Raw genomic sequence first — 19,039 nt, forward strand, 5'->3', positions numbered from 1 at the left:
TGCTAAAAGGAACACATTATTCAAGCCACTTAGATCACAGTCAACAACACTCTTGAGTTTTCCTAGGAGTACCTCATCACCATGGAAAACATCAAATACCCAGGCATGGTTATTTTAGCTGCCTCTTATTTTCTTAGGGACACTGTTTTTGAACGTTGAAAGATTTTGGTTTAAACAAGAGGTCTGTACCTGCTCTCTCAGATTAGACACTTAGTGGCACTTTAGATGCTGACTGATACAAAGTAGGCTATAGCCACAGTTTACATGTTAGTAGCTAAAGTTTATCCTTGTGTGATAAAGGTTGTGGAAATGATGAGAAATTAGTACAGCAACAGCAGTCTTTGCAAACAAAAGTTTGAACTCTGGCACAATTATTCCACAAGAAAAGTTAAAATATGAGCTTGTAGCACTTCCCAGAAATCTGCTTAACCCATTTGGTTAAAAACTTTGAATTCACTGTATTATCTGAAGGAATGCTCTCAACAACCACTCATAAGTGACAATCATTTTCCTTTTTCTGCCCAACCCTTTCTCAATATCAGATCAATGAGCCCAAGATAAGTAAGGCAGAAATTATTTTTATCAGAATCCAGCTGTGCAGGCTTTAAAACCACTTTCTGGCTGTGAATTCAGTTGCAAAAGTAAGCAGAGACAGTTAAAATCGCTTCCTGTCCATGTTAACACAGAAGGGTGTAACGCAGCTCTGCAAGCACAGGTGCCACAACTGTTGCGCAGAAATGTGCACCTTCTGGACATTTATTCCGGAGCCTAGTTGCCAAAGGGAATCTTGGATCCTTGCTGGAAAAATAAATAAATAAACAAACAAATAAATAAATAAATACACATTCTTGCTTTGCTTCCTTCCACTAGAACATGTCTTGTAAGCCCTCTAAATGATTTAACTCTGCTGTCTAAGCAATCTGATCTTGCATGAACATACTATTCCATGCCCCATGTTCTCCTGGAAAGGGAAAACAAAAGCTCTTTAAATTTATTTCTAAATATACATCTTTGTATGAGTTTCTCACATATGGCCACCATGACTTTCTATGCACCTTGTTCTGAGGCTTTCAAAAGATAATGCCATGTTAATTAGCAGTGGATATTCAAGATGGGTTTTTAAGAGTTTTATCCTCAAACACTTGCTATTTTTATTTTGTAAAAACACTGTTTTTTATTTGCTGGTGATAAGATGATTAGGGGAAAAAAATGTAGAAAAAAAACTAGACCTGAGTTCTTTACATTGAGTCCAATATACAGACCTGCTGACAAAAGGTTGAACTGGCTTTCTGAGTGATTCTTTGCCATTGGTTTTGAAGAAAAGAAAGGGAGAAGAAAGGGAAAAGAAAGACCCAGAATTTTTTGAACAGTTATGAGGTCTTTAGCCTGAGCCTTTTTGGTAGAAGTAGAGTGATTTATTCATAGATTGTCCAGAAATGTGCAATAAAAAGTGTTTACCATGTATAAGCTTATATCCATCACATACTTGCATGAACTATTTCTCCACTGTTATCATATCTTGCAAGGACTCACACTAAAGATTGCGCTTTCTTATAGAGGCAAATAGCCATATAATTTGTTTATACTACATTAACAAAGCTTAAATGATTCCTAATACTACTAGAGAACTACATGGCACTTGGGAAATGATTTAAAAAAGATATAACATCTTTAGCTGAGATTTGATTTCACCCTGAAACTAGTTTAAACATGTTTTATAAATCAAGGAGATTGAACTATTTGTAGTAAGTAATATAATACATAAGCTTATATAAAATAAGGACACTGTGACCTTTCTTATGGAAATAAAAAATATTGTTATGGTAGCATGATGCCATCAAATGACATCATGTTTTGAGTGGAAATAGGAAACTATTTCAGTTCAGAAGACTAGAAACACTAGCATCTTTCTTGTGAGAGAAGTGAGAAAAAAAGATCAACCAAAGGAGAGCAAGGCAGAGGGAGAAACAGATGTAAATGGAAATCCGCGGCTGAAAGAGCCTATTAAACTAGTCAGTACACAGTTTCAAGCCGAAAGCAAGGCCTACAGGGTAGAAGTTGAACTTCCTTCAAGACCTCGTACTGCAGACACTGAAAACAGACTTATCAATATGCTAGTAGGAGACAATGAGGGCACAAGATGTCACAAAAAAGTGATTTTTTTGTGCCTAGGAGGACAATTTTAGACATGTGAGGATGTTTACCAGTTCCTGTGGAGTCCAAGGGTCATATCCAAGGGGACAACCAGCACAGTTACTATTTGTGAACACACTCTGGGGAAGCAAAAATAAATAAATCAAGTCAGATATCTGAAATTGAAGAGTTGCCCATTGCATTTAGTGGATTTTTAAGCACTGTCAGACAAGGAAGTAGATGCAAGTTAGAGGTTTCAGTGATCTGCCTAATCAGTGGCTTTGTAAATAGCAGTTACAGAAATTTATCTACAATTCTATGCACAATGATTTATGTGGAAATATGGAAGTATTTCAATTCCAAAGTATATACAAATATCAGCTTTCTCCTGAGAGAAATGAGATAAAGATTAATAAATATTATTTGACAGAATATAACACTTTTTTGTTTATAAATATAGTGTTAACAATATATTGTTTTGTTGGAAAGTGTGTGCAGTACAGATAAGGTATTCTACCACCAAGCATCATGAGAAAACATTTACAAGATCAGTTAACTTTGATATCAATATTTTAAGGTATTTATTTAGTCAGATTCTGATAACATTATGACCCTAAAGTTGCTGGTAATATAGAGGTGATGTGAATCCTGTTCTAACAAAAGAATAAAATCTCTCAAATCCACTGCAGGATACCTGTCTACATTTAATGTACAAGGAATTAATAAACTATCTTGCTCTGGGGAGAGCATGGACCACAATCTATTCCCAGTGGACAGTGTAGAGGAAACAGTCTAGCAAGATGAACTCAAGCCACAGCCTATTTTATTTACTGGTAAAAATATAACCATATTAGATTCTACAGACATATTGTTAAAACTTGCAAGGAAACATGAATATGATTGTCAAGTGTTTTTCAGTGTTTTACTGCTGAACTAAATAACATAAGAAAGTTACCTGTGCTGAGACTTGTTTCTATAACCAGCAATGGTGAAGGCTAATGTAATGAAATACAGGAGCTCCAACCTTTCCAAAACATACATTCCTACCCGGAATTACAACAAAGACCAACAAAATGGGTAGCTGAGCAAAAACATTGTGACCAACATGGTGAACTAAGCAGGGAGGAGGTTTGTTAAGATATTGCTCTCTGAATAGGTTTGGCAGCTTCAGGGAATGCTCAGCTACCAAAACCTGACCAGCAAAATACTGGGTTGCCATCCCCACAGAGATGATTGGCATTCCATAGTTGTTGCATACTGTGATAAGTAAAGTGGTGGAGACAGTATTTTGATACAATTCCCTGAGTGATTTGCAGCAATGGACCATCAGACACCTTGTCCAGAGTCTGGAAGAAGCATGGGAAGCAGTGAACATCTAGCAGTGCAGTGCTGTTAATGCTTTTGCCATTAATAATGTCCAGAAAACTACCAAATGGGAGCACCAGACAAACAGATCAGATATCACCAACAATGACCTTGGTTGAGCAAATAATGTCAAAATTACTAAATGACAACAGATCAACAGAACAGTGAATTCCAAAACTGAGTAAAATTCATTGGAGTTTTACACTGTTATTAAAAACAATGAAGTTTCATCAGGAATTATGATGCCACTTATTAAACCTGCTGGCAAGATAAACATCTATTGAAAAGTCACCATTATCTTCATTCACAGTAAACTAAATGACAGAAGGAGGGAAATCTTTGTAATCTAAGATAGCCATCTAAAATAAGTCTGAGAGCTGTTCCTGAACACAAATTATGAAGTGAGAAGAGTCTTAGGAGCTATGATGCAGGCAATGTACTGTTTTCAACAGCTACTCATTTTTGTAGGTGTCAGATGTTGACATATATATTGTAAATTTCTGCTCTGTAAAAGATAAATTAGGCTAATCCCAGTCTGTGCATTTGATATCCAGCTCACATTGGTAGACTCCGCAATATTTGTTGGCAGTTTCAGGAAAGAAGGAAAAAGTGGGTCACAGTTAAGGAATTCCTTACCACTGATATAAGGAGAATCACCACAGAGTCATAGAATCATAGAATAACCCGAGTTGGAAGGGACCCATAAGGATCATCAAGTCCATCTAATAAAAAGAGATCCATTCAAAGAGTCATAGAAGGATGGAAAGAAAATGCAAATCAGGAGTAACAACCAGCAAATCAGGATCAACAACCAGCAATTCTGCAAGCAGGTCCTGCTACTCTGAAGAAAGGTGCTGACTGTGTTTTGATAGTTGCACATGGCTACCTACTGTCATTCCAATATCCATGCATGCGGGATTCAGGTTCTCCTTTAAGTACACTGAATAGGTGATGCTTCAAAGTATGCAAGCCTTTATTTTCCAGTGCATTCTGGAAGATTTTCAGGATATATTCTACTATAAAATAGCTTCCCCACCTGGTTCAAAAATCCTGTCTTCTTTTTAGGATGCATTCCTCATGATTGTGAAAAGGTTCTAGCCTTTGGACACAGTCCCTGGACATATAAAAACCTTGTGTCTGACATCGAAATGGAAGAAACTGTCTCATTCCAGACAAAAATCATAAAACTTAATTTTTATCCTGTAAAAGAGACTGGTAACTCAGGTTGATCTGCTAGATGATTTGTGATCTACCCTAGCTGCAATACAGAAAGATTTTTGATATATGTGTAACAGGCACTTTAGGCAGCAGCTGAACTGCTTTTTTACATTCCCTTCAGTTGTTGGACAGGACCTGTTCTATGCATTTAATTTCTGCTGAATTAGTGTAAAAAATGTGGATAACATCAGACTTCTTTTAAAAAGCTATTTTTTCTCAGAACACTTTGTTCGAAATATGCAGGAACTGATGCATAGAGAAGACGAGTTTTCTGACTGATAGAAATAAGCAAGGTTCTTGCAATGAACTGAACCAAGGAAATGTCATTATTGCAAATGAATTAATGAGACGTACAGGATAAACCACAGACATAAAGATAAAGGACTAACAGACTGGAGAGAGAATTTACTGTCATATACACAACCTGCCAAGCAATTGAAGAAAATTATGAGAAGTAGAGACCAAATCTCCCTAACTTCAGCGCCAAAATATGCAAAAGTATCCCTTGAAAGACACGGTATTTTAATTTATTTTAGTTCAGTAACTTCAGAATGGGAAGAATCATGGTAGAATTATCTCTTTTGCTTTAAAATGAGATCCACAATTAATAAATATAATTTCAAGTCCTGTCACATATATTACAGACTTTATTTTGTCACAGACAGACATATTGTAATGCATCTTGACTATATGCACAATGATTGAAAAAAACACTGCATGTCAATGTCAAAGCATCCCATCAAAGAATCAGAGATAAATATCTGCAAGGGGTTATTTGTGTGCATGTGCTTGTTCAGTTTAAGAATACGCTGCAAGGGATATACTCATGATAATAAAAGTTCTGCCTTACACTATATAAAAGTAACTGGAGACTAAGAAAGAGGATGAAGATGTTTGATACATAGTGACTGCATCTGGAAGCATGTCCTTAAAATATTGGCAAATGGCATTTACCACATAAGGAAGAATACATACATGAGAAAAGCACAAATAAGAACTGAAGCTGCTACTTTGGCCACATCTGTACTGACAAATGTTGCACTATTTAGCTAGTGCTTTTGTGGGCTACCTGAAATGTCACTGAATGGATAGTTTCCATTTCTTGAAACCCTGTTCTTGCTTGAGTCAGCTCTTGGAAGAGCACCAGTATAGCGGGACAATCATCCATAAAATGCACTTATTTAATTAGACAAGAAATGCAACAACCTGAAGCAAATAGAGAAGAATGCAAGAGTACTGAAAACAGAGGCACTAACAAGGCATTCCACCTCCTGAAGAAAACTCAATATTTTAGCATTGCAGTCACAGAAGGTGCTTGCTTAAGTCCAAGCAACCATAGTGCTTGATAAAATCTTCTCTGTAGGCTCTCATTGCCAAATCTCCATAATCTTACCCCAAAATAGTAATAGTGGAGCTGTACAAATCATAAGAAACATCCCCTCCAGAATCACAGAGGGGCTGAGGTTGGCAGGGCCCTGTGGAGGCCACCAGGCCCCAGCCCTGCCCCAGCAGGGCCACCCAGCGCAGGCTGCCCAGGCCCATCTGCAGGCGGCTTTGGAAGGCCTCCAAGGAGGAGACCCCACAGCCTCTCTGGGCAGCCTGTGCCAGGGCTCCTCATCCGCACAGCACAGAGCTCCTGGGGCTCAGGGGGAGCCTCCTGGGGGCCACGTTGTGCCCAGGGCCTCTGGTCCTGGCACTGGAGATTTTTGCATTTATGAGAGAAAGAGAGGGAGAGATTTTTCTTTCCTCCAAAGGTATATTTTTTCTCTTCTCTTTTACTGCCCTTCTTGAGCTCTTTGAATATATTTTGTCTGGTTTGCTCCCCACTTCCTCTGGTTTTAGAAAGAAGGAAATAGTTGCATTAACTAGCCCTGCTTTCCAGTTGTCAATGACTTCTGTATTTAAAAAAGATCATGATAAGCACAACTATTTGAATTGATAATTGTACTTGGTGATCTGATGGTTGGACATGGTGATCTTGAAGCTCTTTTCCAAACTTGATGATTCTATTAATTCTCTTCATGGAGCCAACCCAGCAGAAGGGAGTGTTATGTAAGTGGCTGGAAGTCTCTGACTGCAAAAGGCACATGGGAACAGAATGGAGCACTGAGCAGGCTCTTGTCATAACTGGGATTTCTGGAGGTGGGGAGAAAGGTACTTGCTCACAACAATTTGCAGCAAGACGTGGGGGAAGAATGGCTGTGATATTCTCCCCACTGCTCCACTCTGGGAGCTGCCAGCTTGTAAGAGCAAAGGTAAATGCATACACGCTCTCTAAGGTACGGAAAAATTAATCAGTTGTTAATGCTCAGGTGCTCTCATGGCATGCTTGGAGGCAGTTCTACTTAAAACTGCTTACATAAAGCCTGCTATGTTTGATAAATATTGCATAAAAAGTCCTCTGTGAAACTTTTAAGATAAGGCTGTGTTTTTCATTGCCCATCCTTGGTTGCTGGGGGGCAGTGGGGATAGAGGGTGGAATAAAAAGAAAAAAGTTCCATATAACTTCATGGAGTTAGAAAAGTTTATCCTTGTAATTTCAACTCTTAGACACTTTGAAGTGAATTAAATCTAGAAGTATATCAGGAGGATCTTGTCAGGGGGAGAGGACTGGGAAGAAGCTATGCCACAGCTATACACTTTCCCCTGTTTTCTAATGATACACAAGTGTGCAAAAATGTACCCAGAGATGGTAAATGCTTTTTTTCATTGGTATGCAACAGCTGAAAATATGAATTAGTGAACCACTAGGGAGTGCTAGAGGAAAACTCAATATCCAGGAACATAACACAATTTTCCCTGTCACAGCAGTCCTGTATTTTGCCCTTCATTTCTTCTCCCAAAGCTTGGATTAATTAGCTAGACAATAATTACCTGAGCAATTTCCTGAACAATGATAAATGGTTAATGCATTACTCTCTCAGAACAACGCTGCTGTAAAACATCTGTCATCTACAATGACTGCAATTGCAAAAAACATTGCAGAGATTATTGCTATTATACCACAGTTTATAATAAATGGTCGGTCCAGTTTTATGCATTTGAAAGCTTATCAGGTAGACAACATCAGTACAGCCAAAGAGATTTATTTATTTAAGTGCTAATTACTTGGATGCAAATGCCAGAAACAGGCTAACTGTATGGCTTGATCATATGGTTCATTTATTTCAGAGGTTATTCTTCAGGGAAAACGATCATTAATGCCATACATCTTCATATGCATATCTTTCATCTGCTGCAGACACGATTGGCTTTCAGTTTTGAAGCTAAATATGTGTTTTAAATGGTTACTTGGATGAAGCAAGCAATATTTTAAAATTTTATTGCCTGTCATTATCTTTTAAGCTTTACAGAGAATTGATCGTTTTTCAGGACAAACAAGAAGGAAGCAGTATTTTGCTGGAAGCGATGAATAAAACCGAGGGCTTCGGTTCCTAGGCTGATAATCCACTGTCATCAGCTGCAGGAGAGCATTGCTTCTGTTCACTTATACATTCACACTCAAGGCTCATGCCACCCCCAGTTCCCCTTCTAAATCCACCCATAGGGTCTATCATGCTGATTCTTACAGGGTAGGAGTACTTCAGGAATGTACAAGCCCCTCTCTCTAAGTCTCTCTCTAGTCTACTCTGTTGTATGTATTTGTGGGGGGCAGAAGCAACCTCAGCATGAAACACCTTTTCATTTTATTGTTCTAGTGCGTTGTTCCAGTTACCAAGTGGTGAAAGGCCATCAACTGTTTACATGTTGTTTTTTTTTTTTTACCTGAGAGGAGAAAGCCTTAGAAACCTTTAGAGCCATTTCCTTTTCAATATTTTCAGCCCTGCCTTCCACAAATACACTCCAATTTTGTAGTTTTTGCTTCGGTGATTCAAAACAATTTTAAATATTGATACTGAAATGTAGGAACATTCATCTGGAGTTAATAGCACAGTGTAAGAACAAGCCTATTGAAATCCATGGAATCAGACCTGTTTTAAACTCATTTAAATATAGTTTATTTACATGATGTAATATAGTTTATTCTATCTCATTTAGAAATAACATTCCTCAAAGAAATGTACTTATTGATGTGTATTGATTTAAGACGTGTTCTTGATGACAATTGTAACTGAAAATTTTGCAATGGTATTCAGTGAAACTATTACTTTTCAGTTGCTACCAAGTAGATAAAGATCCAAAGAATGTCATGGCAGACAACTTAGATGGTTCAATTATAGTCCCTACACTAAGTTATAAAACAGCTAAATGACTCCACTTCATTTGCAGTGATGGAGAGACTTTTTAAATTATTTTTTAAACCTCAGATCTTCAATACAAACCTGTGCAAACTCACAGGCAGAAAAATATCAACATAAAATCATATAAAATGAAAAAATCATATAAAATGATAAAATATCATATAAGCAAATGTTTAAAATATTATAGATATTGTTACATGGAAAAGTCTTGCCTTGCAGGAGCTTAACAAGAGACAAGTGACTGTCACTGCATTCTCACTGACATCCAGATGCACAGTGTGGCCCTGATTTTTTTTAGTGCATGTGGTTTCTGTTTTCAGTCTTTATGTGTGATGTTCCTGCATGAGGTGTGTGTGGAAAAAAGAGTGATCACTGCAGTGCTCTGTGTTTTGCTGCCAGGAGACTGTTCCAGGTTTGTGGCCACCTTCTAACTACACTGCAGCTCCTGTGTATATGGAAATATTTTTCCAGACAGTGGCTGCTGGCACTCAAGGCTAAGTCCTCTCTTTAGATGTGTTAAAATACTTGGGCAGAGGAGCTTGAGTTCTGCCCCTTTCCTTTATCTTCTATCTTCTGTACCCGTCCCTCACCCCCCAGCCTAGGAAACAAGGTTCCCACTGTGGTGGCTGTGCTGTGGAAGACAACAGATGGATTCACCCAAAGAGAAGAGGAGAAAAAAAGGGGAAACACAAGGTCAAGTCAGTATGTGAATGTGAATTTTCCCCAAGAAGAAAACCTGCAGTGTACAGCCATTCTCTCCCCTGTGAGTGGCAGGTGGAGTAGCCACCATGCACCAGTTTCTTATGCATGGCTAGGGATGCTGAGCTTTTGTACCCCGGCTGCTAACCAGGATGATGCAATCCCTGAAAACTGTGTCATCTTAATCCTGCTTTTTGTCTCCTGCTGATAGGCTTCTGGCCAGTTGTCCCTGCAGGTCTGGTTCTCCACCAGCCAGTCCTGCAGCCCGTAGTTTGTGCTAGCTGTGTCCCCAACCTGTAATCTCCCACTCACCAGTCTCTGTTACCTGCAGTTTGTGTAGCTGGTTGGCAAGCTGGGGTTCATGGGCTGGAACTCAAGAGAAGATCCTGGACAGGCAGGGACTCACCACAAGAAGTGCACATCTTGAATACAGGTATTGCTTGAAGGTAGTAATCAGTCAAGGTTAAGACTCAACGTAGGGCTATATAAGTGGTTTCTACAGCACACTAGTAAATCGATTCAATTGCTTTGGAAGCTTCTATGATTATTTCAGATGCTACCAGTGTAGAAAAGTTTCCTATATGTCCCATATTATATCTGTCTGTCGCACATATATATCCTAGATATCCCAGGGCATCTTAGATGACTCTGGGTTCCCACATATGGTCAACCAGACTAGGACCCTAATCACTAGAGTCACTGGAGACGAGATCAAGCAAGTAGACATGAGGTGTCTAAGTCAGGGTGAATTGAATTGTGCTCCAGGCTCTACTGCCTGGGTTGCCTGAAGCTCCATTACCTGTAAAAAGACACCCAAAACAATGTATTTGCAGGTGCCCCACACAGAGGTTACTACATACAAATGTGTTAATCTCAGACCAAATCCCACCAAAGGGGTCCCTATTGGGACAGCATGATCCCATAGCTGGAGGTGTCACATCCTGTGCTGGGCTGCACCCTCATGGCTGTCCCAGCAGTGGCACTGCACAGAGATGTGATACAGTCCTTTGGAAGCTGAGCTAGCACAGAAGTCGTGCCACTTAACGCACTTTTGTGATAAAAGTTTTCAACTTTTATCACAGCTTTAGGCTTCATACACTTCCACCTTGAGATAAACAATCCAATTGTGAGGCACGAGGTAATTTACTTGACTTTTCTAACTCTGCAGATACTAGTAATGCAATCAGCTATGCACACAGCTGGGGTCAGGATGAGATATGTGACTGTGGGCTCCAGAATTGAATTTTTAGCATATGCATTCTCCCACAGCTTCCTTTTCACTTGCTCTGCATGACACAAGTATTAGCTAGGAAATGAGATAACCCACAGGTGCAGAATGGAAGAAGCATGCTGTTTTATACAATACAGAGCAATAGTATGATTTTAAACATAATCATAATGGCACTTAGAGAAATAAGCCATCAAATGTTAGATTAGCTTTCAGGTGTTTCAGGATGACAAGCTTCCATCATCAACACCTGGTATTATGGCACTTTATAAAAATATTAAATATGAATTTTTATCAACTGTGAGTAATGAACTAAATGGATAGAAAGTCAGACTACAACAAGGAATTTCCTTTTTTGTACAATCCTTTCATGAAATCAGGGCCACAAACTGAAGTCCTTTACTAAATATATTAGAAACATGAACAACTTTGGCAACAGTCTCCTTTGAACTAACAGCACAAATGCTGTAAAGCATATTTAATTTGTATACTGAAGTCTGTAAAGGTAAGAATAAAATTCTATAACATGCAACAGTGAAGCAGTGTTGCACTGTTAAATAAACATAGGATTTATTTCCTCTCTGTCTAAAATTACTCATAAAAACAGTCTATTATCCTCCATTTCCCAACAATGACCTGTGTTTGATGCGACGAGCCTATAATGCACTTGTCTGTCCATGCGAAGTTGATATTCATGGGCTCGATTTGCCTAACAGTTTTTGACTCAGATCCTATATAAATGTGTAAACCACAAAATAGCATAACATAGAATATATTTCAGTCATTCTAGACGGATGCTTGAGTTAAGGTACATGTATGTTCTTTGTACATGTATATCTGACTTCATTCTCATAACAATTGAATTTTAGCCTAGAAAAGGACTGATGTCTCCACCTGAAGACTGTTTTGACATTAGTATCCAAATACAATATTTCTGTATTTTACTTTTCACAAAATTATCCTAAATTCTGAATTTTGTTTTTGATGTGAACAATATCTGTAATTTAAGGTTATTAGGGATTGTAGTACACGGGCAGTTATTGGGACAATACCAAGAAACAATACAGGCCTATATAGTGGATAATGGTTATTTATATTCAATACCCCGTGACTCTGGATCATCAAGAGATCAGGAAGCCCTGATTTCACCTCCTGTGCAGGTATGCATATTTGCAAAGGACAATCTTCTGGCCTGCCAATCCAGTCCCTGAGGATGGGGGATCTGTCAGCCCTGACGTGTGTACACAGACAGCTGTTACTGTCTGTTTGACCAATAAATTAAGAACTCACCTCCATAGTACTGGGAATAGCTGCAGGACAGCAAAAATCATTTAACATCAATGTGTTTTTAGTCTTTCCTCCAGGATGAACCTGTCTTTCTGAAGAGGATTCTGATCTATCCAGATGTGAACTTGATTTCATGCAAAATGCTCTCTCACATTTCTTTTCACAGTTGCTCTCTTCCATAGCACAATGACACTGATAAACAAACAGTTAGCTGTACAACACAGATATCTGACAGCTGAAAGTACAGCAATTCTTAAAATATTTTGGAAAAACATGCTTCTTGTAAATTACATGTACTGCCATGACCTTAAAGTTGCCCATGTTAATGGGATCAGTGTCGATGCTAGTTTCAAATGCCAGATTTTTAAATTGGGTGTAGCTCTTCCCTTCTGCAGTTGAATATTTGCACTTAAATATTTGTATGATACAAATATTTGTATCATATGATATAAATATTTGTATCATACAAATATTTAAGTTCACAACCACCCCACTGAATGAGGCTTGCTTCACATGATGCAGGTGAGGGTGTCCCCCATCTTACCCCTATCGTTATTGATCTTTACAGATGCTGTTAGCTTTCTTCCTACCCACAATAAATACGTCTGAATATGGCAAAATAATATTCCAATAATAGAGAGGCAGTGGCAGCAGGTTCAATGTTTTCCTTGACTCAGGAGTAAATTACAATGGTTGTTTTTATGATTAAATCATTTTGCAGAACAGCTGTGATAAATCACCTGAAGTCTATTTTATAAAAGCAGAATATTTCAGTATAGTCAGCCTGCCTCATAGCACCAATAGCTGTTTAAACCATCTGTCATCAGCACGCATTTGCCTCTGCTGTGAGAGCTGGCTAGTGTTTTTTAACCTCTTCATATTTTTGCTTCAAGTGGACAATTACACTACAGAGTACGCAAATTCAGATATGTCTAAGAACTTAGAAAAGGACTAGATGTTTCTGTGCAACACAAACACTTTTGTCTGTATGTTAATACAAAAAAGGTGGAAGAGATGCAGACTTTCCAATCTGGTGTTGGGGTCAGCGTTTATCTGTGATGGATTTATATATATATATATATATTTATTATTATTAGAATTATTATTATTTTCATTTGTATCTCATCTCTGAGGTTTCTGTTCCTTTTCATGAGGTTACCAGATGGGATTCATCTAATCACTAGTAGATGTCTGCACCATAGCTTTTCTTCCCAAGTGGACATCACACATCACAGTGTTATCAAGCATTACTATTTTAGACATGTGACATCTGGTAGGAGGGCTCCTTTGTGCAATGTCCTGTTGACCCAGGGTGCCTGTTCCTTCCTCAGATTTCATTCTTATTCTTGGTCTGTGCGCACAACTCCAAATGATGAGGTGCCTGTCTTCATCAGCCTGGGTGCTATGGAAACACAGCTAAGCTTGAATCCAAAATTCAACAAACTTCTTCCTGTTGAAGAGATAGGGTTTTCATTTGTAAAAGTATTCAAATAATACAGAACATTTTAGTTTAGAAACTATACATTTGAGGTATGGTATCTTAATATTATCTTACCTAATCACACATGCCTCTGGCTCAGTGGTCCTTCAGGTTTTGCTACATGAATAGACACCCTTATCAAGTCCCTACTGTCATTCAGTCACAGAATCACAAGAAATGGCAGAGGCTGTCAGGGCCCTGTGGAGGTCACCAGGCCCCAGCCCTGCCCCAGTAGGGCCACCCAGCGCAGGCTGCCCAGGCCCATCTCCAGGCGGCTTTGGAAGGCCTCCAAGGAGGAGACCCCACAGCCTCTCTGGGCAGCCTGTGCCAGGGCTCCTCACCCGCACAGCACAGAGCTCCTGGGGCTCAGGGGGAGCCTCCTGGGGGCCAGTTTGTGTCCAGGGCCTCTGGTCCTGGCACTGGGCACCTCTGACAAGACTCTGGCTCACTTCTCTCCGCACCTTCCCTTTGGGTATTTATACACATGGATAAGATGCTCCCTGAACCTTCTATGAAGGACATCCAGGTCCTTTCCTGCTGAGTTCTTCCAGCTGAGAAGCACCAGAGCATACTGGGGTTGTTCCTTCCCACATACAGGACTCTGCCCTTCTCCTTGTTGAATTTCATGAGAATCTTGTCAGCCCATCTTGTCAGTATAGCAGTACAGCCCTCTGGGGAATCAGCCACTCACCCCAGTTTTGTCAGGGGAGTAAGGTGTGTATAGGGGGGGTGTTGAAATTTCCTTTGATTCTTTTATTTGCAGCAAAGTATATTTCTCTTACAAAAGCTAATGCAAATATACTTAATACTTTCCCAGGTTAATCTACCTGTACAATAAATTCGTAATCTTAACTAGCAGAAATTCATTCTCTGCCATGAAATCTTCCCAAAGGACTCAGCTTGCTTTCTGTCTGATCTTGGTTCAAGTAATCCACTGATGGTTTCTTGTACCTTGTTGGCATATGAATTCTTAGAAGTATTTTCCATAAGTGAAAATAAAATAAAATAAAATAAAATAAAATAAAATAAAATAAAATAAAATAAAATAAAATAAAATAAAATAAAATAAAAAATAATAAACATGATCATATGTTTTGTTTTATAACAGAAACCATATAGCCTTTTCAATACAAATAAGCTATTTTTCACATATCAGTGAGAAAACATAGCCAATATTAACACACTCCACTGAGCAGAAACAATGTTATTTTGTTCAAGTTATTAACTTCACCTGAGGTGTAATAAAAGTCCTGCTTGATTAAACAGACATCTTATTGTTTTCAAGCTAAGTAACACTCTTTTCTGCTCCAGAGGCTCTTTCAGAAGCAGTTCAGCGTGTCCTCACCCAGCCCTGTCTTCCTTGCCTGCGCTTCAGATAACGTCACGCTCAGCAGCAGAGCAGGAAGCAAGATCAACGATGAGGCATTCCTTCAGGGCCTGCCTTCTCCCTGCTCCTCTCTCCATTGCAGCTAAAGATCATTGAAGTTTGATGGCTTCCTGGAAGGGATGCCAACAGCAACACTGCAGTCCCTGAGAGTCCCTGAAAATGTGGGTGGGCATGAGGTGCTCCTGTGCCAGAGGAGCCGGGAGACAATGGCTGGCTTTTCTGCAGGGAGGTTCAGGTACAAGGAGGGCCAGCCCCAACCACCTTAATCCCAAGGGGAGTGAAAGCTTTTGCATGGCCAGGAGGAGTGTGGGCAAGCACGGGGCAGGTGGATAGTAGTAGGGAGCTCTGGAACAACAGCAAGACGGACCCCGTCCCTGCCAAGGGTGGCACAGAGCACAGGGGGCTGCTTCTTCTTCAAGGAGTTACCCAAGAGATGCAGAGGCACCCATTGCACTGGCCCAGAGCTAGTAACATTATAGGATGACAGAGTTATGAAATACCAGAAATTTCATTAAAAAATAAAAATATAATAATAATAATAATAATAATAAAGATATTCCAGAAGAATTTACTATTTCCTGTTACTCTACCCCACCAAGTAATTTACCCCACTGAATAATTTAAAATTCTGGGAAAGCTGCAGTGTTTTCTTTATTCTCAAGTAACCTTCCTCCAGCCTCTGTGCATACAGCATCAGTGACTGATGGCACAAATTGGCAGAGGAGGTAGGAAAGGGGAGCTGCTGAATCAGTGAGATACTGTCGGTGCTGGCATGATTATGTCAATTATACAAATGGTGGTCTTTATCCTGGGGGATATAAAACAGCATAATTTCATATGAGTTGCTTCTCTGCTGCAGATATGCAATTAAACATCTTCATCTTGTACAGCTTGCACTGAGAAGGTGTAAGTGGAAACTAGTGTAGATCTATAATAAGGCCTGTGAAATTCAGTAGATGTGATAGTCATTGCATTGTTCATCTTAATTTGTAGGAGAGGTGGATGTCTTTTGACCTAATAATTTAACACACTGGAGTTGTACAGGTTTTGTGCTTACATGAAGCTGCAGAACATGAAAGATTTGATACGAAAAGAGGTCTAGCTTCAGTGTCCCATCTGCACTTCTGTGTCTGGTCATTTTTGCACTTAAGGGAATGCTTTCACCTCAGCTGTCTTCAGCCATCCTAGTTATGTGCTCAGTTCCATCCATCAATCCAGCTGCCTTCACAGTAGTTGAGAAAGACAGTACCTCCAGGTTCAGCTACTCATCTTGGGATGGGATAAATTTATAAATTTTATACACTCTAGCGAACCTGCTTTGGCAGGGGGGTTGGACATGATGATCTCTTGAGGTCCCTTCCAACCCCTACAATTCTGTAATTCTGTGATTCTGACCACAAAAGATCAAAATGTCAGTCAGCCAACTTGGCTGGGGACTGCATTCACATGGCAGAGCCTCCACCTCTCTCACAGACAGCAGTGTGGCTGTGCATCCTGCTTTCTGAGGTCTTGGAGAACAGAAGATATCTAAGGAAGCAAGAGAAATCAGCAACCCTGACACCAGGGACCAGAGTGATGCACAAGCTGCCCTTCAGCTAACACCTGCCCTTTCTACTTTCTCCCCCCCATTTCATGACAATGTTCATGCTTAGGATATACCTCATTTGGCTCAAGGGTCCTCTCTCAGGCCTGATAACCTGCTGGTGGTCGTGCAGGAACAATTCTACTGTCTCCTACCTGGGCATTTACACCCAAACCAGAGCATGAATCTCGACCAGGACAGCAGCTCCCTTCACCCTGGTGGCAGTGGCAGGGTGGCAGGACTTTTCTGACATATCTCCCATCCTCTCAATACAGAAAAGTACCCAGAGTGGTGTTTTCCTTTCTCTTTTGTTTGTCTCCTATTGCTACTTTCTGCCCATTCTTCCTGTCTCTCCTCAGTTCAGCCAGTGGCCTAATTTATCCAATAGCGCTTTTAAGTCACATAAATACATACATAATACATGTAATATGTAAAGCCACTGTATGAAAGATATATGCATATATTATTTAACAAAGTATAATGCAAACAGTTTTTCTTCCTTTGCAAGCAAAACTACAAATAATTAGGTCTTTAATCTTCCCCCTGTGTCACAGATCTGTACACTGAGAGCTTTCCCAAAGCTATGAGTGTTATAAAATGTCCCTGACTGTATAGTATGCAGTCAGCAATTTTATAAGAGATATCAGAGTCTTTTTGGGGTGATCAAATATTATCCATTTGAAAAATATAAATATTTAATATCCTTGGCTTTTAAAATCTGTTAGGATGTCATATTTTTAAAGCCTTTTTTAATTTGAAGGTAAGTAAGTAAACTGACAGATAAACTCTCTAGGGACCTGCAGAATGCATTTTAATTAATCACAAAATGTCATGGTTCAGTGGAGAAATTATTTTATATTTGAAAAGATTTGAAAAGCCTCTAGGAACTAAAATAATTTCAGACACTGTGCGCTGATTTCAGTTCTCATGCTTGCCTGTAGATCTGTACTACCCCTGATCCACAGAGACTTTTAATCTTTCAGACATAAACACAGTAAGAACGGCTGTAATTCAGCAGCTGTTGTTCCTGAAGCAAGAGGAAATTCTATGCAAAGAGTAAGGAAGAATAATATTGCTATTACATGCACACGCATACACACATAAAGATCTGAAAGTAATACAAAAATTTAATCAAAGAAGAGAAAGGCAGAACTCCCTCTCCAGCTTCAGAAAATCACAGCAAAACTAAATTTGTTTTTTCAATACTGGCTGCTTTTGTTACTTTGTAATGAAATATAGAATAGATGTCTCTGTAATCAAATAATAAAGAACAGTGAAACTTTCTACTGCATGGGCAAATCTTATGGTAAAAGGTGCAATAAAGTATTGAAGAAGCTCCATAGTTATTTGGAATATTTGCTAAATTTTTCTTAGGTAAAAATAATTTGGAAAAAATTTGGATGGCTGTGTGTATAAAATTTATTATATTTAGGAATCTTGCTAATTCTCTTCAGTAAAGTTGAAGAGAAGTTGATCAAAGGGATGGAACACCTTTCCTTTGAAGAAAGGTTGAGAGGATGTTTAGCCTGAAGATGAGAAGGCGCTGGGGATACCTCATTGCAGCTTTTCAGCACTTAAAGGAGTCATAAAGGGGTCTTATAAAAAAGATGGGGAGCGACTTTTTACTCGGGCAGATAGTGATAGAACAAGGGGGAAAGGTTTTAAAGTAAAAGAGGGGAGATTTAGATTGGAAATTAGGAGGAAATTCTTCCTTCAGAGAGTGGTGAGGCACTGGAACAGGTTGCCCAGAGAGGTTGTGGGTGCCCCATCTCCAGGGTTGTTCAAGGCCAGGTTGGATGGGGCTTTGGGCAGCCTGAACTAGTGGTTGACATCCCTGCCTGTTGCGGGGGGTGTGTGTGTGGAATTATATGGTCTTAATAGTCCCTTTCAACCCAAGAGTTTCTATGCTTCTGTGATTCCATGAAAGATTCTTTGTTCCCTGTTCTGTGCAGACTTCTAATCCTATATGTATGACTGTACCTTATAATAAGATAGGAAGTTTTACCATGTATTCACAGTTTGCTTCTATCCTTGGCAGTACATAATGGAAAAGGGAACATGGCAAGGGACAGAGTGAATTTCATATTTTGTTAATAAATACATCTCACCTATCAGCTGGGCCAATTGTGTTATATACTTTGTCTGTACTGTACCTAACCAAATAAATTTTGTATCTCATTTCACTGTGTTACATTTGCCAGCAGACAAAAATGAATAAAATTTTCAGTCAAAAATATATCATTTTGAAATCTTTTGCAAAACTAAGTCTCTCTTAGCTCTGTCTCTGAAATTGCCTTTACCATGAGCAGAATCCCTGTGCTCCTCTTCAGGGAACATGGGCAGAATTCAAAAGGACTTGTTATAATCAAATTGGAAGGAAAAAAACTCAGAGGTAATTTTATTAGAATGAGATTCTCTG

The sequence above is a fragment of the Anas acuta genome, chromosome 1 (assembly GCF_963932015.1).
Source record: "Anas acuta chromosome 1, bAnaAcu1.1, whole genome shotgun sequence".
Classification (NCBI taxonomy): Eukaryota; Metazoa; Chordata; class Aves; order Anseriformes; family Anatidae; genus Anas; species Anas acuta.